This window comes from Neodiprion fabricii, chromosome 7 (genome assembly GCF_021155785.1).
Source record: "Neodiprion fabricii isolate iyNeoFabr1 chromosome 7, iyNeoFabr1.1, whole genome shotgun sequence".
NCBI lineage: Eukaryota > Metazoa > Arthropoda > Insecta > Hymenoptera > Diprionidae > Neodiprion > Neodiprion fabricii.
This window is the reverse complement of record NC_060245.1, coordinates 10,376,013-10,380,104: the sequence shown is the minus strand read 5'-3', so window position 1 is coordinate 10,380,104 and position 4,092 is coordinate 10,376,013. Positions and strand designations below refer to the sequence as shown.

Genomic DNA, 4,092 nt, shown 5'->3' with positions numbered 1-4,092 from the left:
TGTATTTAGAATTCAAATTACTTGGAAGGATTTTTTTATTCACAATAAATTAAATAGTTGTTTAATTCAACTTAATTTGAAATTAATAAAATATATTTTTTATATTTAAAATTTTTTTTTATTAATAAAAATATTTTTATTTCATTTATAATTTTAGTATTGTTAAAAGAAAAAATAATCTAAATTATAGTTTCATTGTATATTGAGAGAAATTTAAAATATTTTGAAAAATAAAATTTTTTAAAAAGTATATTTTATTCATTGTACCTTGTGTATCAGGGTTAATTAAAAAAATAATATGAATTAATGTTTTTCTCGAATCGAAAAGATCTATTCAATTTCAAATTATTTTTAATGTTTAATAATTATTTTTAATTTTTAAATAGAAATGAAATGTTTTTTGTTTTTTAAGTTATCTAGTTGTTTGATAAATAAATTTAATTTACATATCATTAATAATCATTTTAATAAATAAAAATAATTATTTTTGATATAAAAGTGTTAAGGGATTAGCTTTAATTCTTAATTTTATAATTGATTTTAAATTATATAATTATATTTTAGGCTTAGAATTAGTTTTAATTTGAAAATTGTAATAATTTTATAAAATTATATATATATATATATATATATATATATATATATATGTGTGTGTGTGTGTGTATATATATATATTATTTATAAATATAAATTTATATGATAGTTAATTATAAGGAATTCGGCAAGAATTTGATTCGCCTGTTCAACAAAAACATGTCTTTTTGATAGAACATAAAAAGTCTAATCTGCTCAGTGAAAATTTTAAATAGTCGCAGTATTCTAACTGTGCAAAGGTAGCATAATAATTTGTTCTTTAATTTAGGACTGGGATGAATGATTTGACGAGATTAAGACTGTCTTATAATTATTAATTATTGAATTCAATTTTTGAGTTGAAAAGCTTAAATTTTATTAGAGGACGAGAAGACCCTATAGAGTTTTATAATTAAATTTATTTTATTAATCAATTTATTTTTATGAAATAAATATAATTATTTTGTTGGGGTGATAATTAAATTTAATAAACTTTTTATTTTGTTTTACATTAATTAATGAATTTTTGATCCTATATTTCAGATTATTAGATTAAATCACCTTAGGGATAACAGCGTTATTTTTTTTAAAGTTCTTATTGACATAAAAAATTGCGACCTCGATGTTGGATTGAAATTCATTTTGGGTGTAGAAGCTTAAAAATCTAGGTCTGTTCGACCTTTAAAATTTTACATGATCTGAGTTCAAACCGGTTTAAGCCAGGTTGGTTTCTATCCTTAATTGTATTAAAAAATTTTAGTACGAGAGGACCATAATTTTAAATTATTATAATTTTATTTAAAATGAATTTCATTGAATTTGCTAACTATTTTGGCAGATTGATGTAATAAATTTAGAATTTATTTATGTATATTTTATTATACAATTAGTAATTTATATTAATGAATTGATTATAGTTTTTTTAAGAAGATTGATTTTACTTATTATAGTATTAGTTAGAGTAGCTTTTTTAACTCTTTTAGAGTGTAAAGTTTTAGGATTAATTCAGATTCGTAAAGGACCTAATAAAGTTAGAATTGTAGGTATTTTACAGCCATTTTCTGAGGCTATTAAGTTATTTTCTAAAGAGTTTTCTGTTCCTTTAATATCAAATTTTTTTCCTTATTTTTTATCTCCTTTAATTATATTAATATTAATATTGATTTGTTGAATAACAATACCTTTTGTTACTAATTTTTATTCATTTGATTTTAGTTTGTTGTTTTTTTATGTTGTTTAGGCATTGGGGTACATCCTATTATGATTTCTGCATGATCTTCAAATTCTAAGTATTCTTTTTTGGAAATATTACGTACTGTTGCTCAAACAATTTCTTATGAAGTTAGTTTAGTTATAGTAATTTTATCAATTTTATTTTTAATTGAAGGGTACTCAATAAATTTATTTGGTTTATATCAGGAATTTATTTGATTTATTTTTTTAACTTTTCCTTTAAATTTTGTTTGATTTATTATTTGTTTAGCTGAAACAAATCGAACACCTTTTGATTTTTCTGAAGGGGAATTAGAATTGGTTTCTGGGTTTACTATTGAGTATAGAGGTGCAGGATTTTCATTAATTTTTTTATCTGAATATTCAAGAATTTTATTTATAAGTATATTATTTGTTTTAATGTTTTCAGGTGGTGATTTATATAGTTTTATTTTTTATTTAATAATGATTTTTATTAGATTTTTATTTATTTTAATTCGAGGAACTTTACCTCGTTTACGTTATGATAAATTAATGATGATAACTTGAAAAAAAATTTTACCTGTTTCATTAAATTATTTAATTTTATTTATAGGTTTAAGATTTATATTTTATTGTTATTTATTATAAATTATATTAAAAATTTAATTATTCAAGTTTAAATCAATAAAAGATTTAAAACTTATATATTAAGTTTTCAAGACATAAACTTATTCAAGTTCATTGATTTGTGGGGTTAATTTAATTTAATAAATAGTCTCATATTTTTGTTAATATAGGATATATTAAAAAATGAAAGAAGTATACTAATGTTAAAATTTGTCCAACAATAATAAATGGATTTTCTACAGGTCTTATTCCAATTCACGTTAGTATTAAAACAATTCTAATAAATATTCAAAATAGAAATTGTCCAAATGGATAAAAATTTAATCCTTTTAAATTTATTATTTTATAAAAAGGTATAATTAATAAGATTAAAATAGACATTAAAAGAAGAATTACTCCTCCTAATTTATTAGGGATAGATCGTAGGATTGCATATGCAAATAAAAAATGTCATTCAGGTTTAATATGAGGGGGAGTAATTATAGGATTAGCAGGGGTAAAATTGTCTGGGTCTCCTAATATATTAGGATTTATTGAAATAATATAAATTAAAATAAAGTATATTAAAATAAATCCTACAATATCTTTTAATAAAAAGTATGGTTGAAATGGTATTTTGTCAATATTACTATTAGCTCCTAAAGGATTTCTTGATCCTGTATGATGGAGAAATATTAAATGAATAATTGTTATTATAATAATAATAAAAGGAATAATAAAATGAAGAGTAAAAAATCGTGTTAGTGTAGCATTATTAATAGAAAATCCTCCTCATAATCATTGTACTAAGAATTCTCCTAAATACGGGATTGCTGAAAGAAGGTTTGCGATTACAGTGGCTCCTCAAAAAGATATTTGTCCTCAAGGTAAGACGTATCCTAAAAATGCAGCTGCTATAGTTAATAATAACATTATTGTTCCTGTAATTCAAGTTGGTTTAAAGTTGAATGACCCAAAAAATATTCCTCGTCCGATATGTAAATATATACAGAAGAAAAATATAGAAGCACCATTCGCATGTAAATTTTTGATTATTTAACCATTATTAATATCTCGGTAAATATGGATAATTCTATCAAATGCTATTTGAATATTAGGTGCATAATGTATATCTGAAAAAATACCTGTAATTAGTTGGGTTACTAAACATAATCCTAACAATGAACCAAAATTTCATATTGAAGTAATATTCGATGGCGTTGGTAAATCTACTGAAGATCCATTTATAATTAATAAACTATTTTTTAAACGTAAAGGTAACATTAGAATTAAAATAATTATGATAATATTTATTATTATTCATTTATTAAAAAGAAATTTTACGTTTGAGATTAATCTTGATACATAAATAAAAATAATTAATAATCTTCCTAAAAAAATTAAAAAAATTATATATGAGTATCAAAATCTTATATTTAACATTCCTGATGTTACAGAAATTAAAGATGTTTGGATTAGTAAAATTAATCCTATTGTAAATGGGACTTTTGTTAAATATATTATTATAGTATTAATTAATATAAATAGTATGAAAATTTGTTGAGGGACAAGGCTCATAGTGCTAGTAGATTCCCGAATGTTCCCGAATGTATTAGCATAGACCATCGTCCACTTAGCTATAGTCAGTTCCTATCAGTACACCGCCCTAGACGGACGTGTATCTTGTACTTACTTATATTGTAATATACTTAACAGTTA

General features: G+C 21.6%; 1 pseudogene; it reads right to left on the bottom strand.

Annotated features, from left to right (window-relative positions):
* Nucleotides 1–772: 772 nt before the first annotated feature.
* LOC124186681 lies at nucleotides 773–3,660 on the bottom strand (annotated as a pseudogene).
* Between the last annotated feature and the right edge of the window lie 432 nt (nucleotides 3,661–4,092).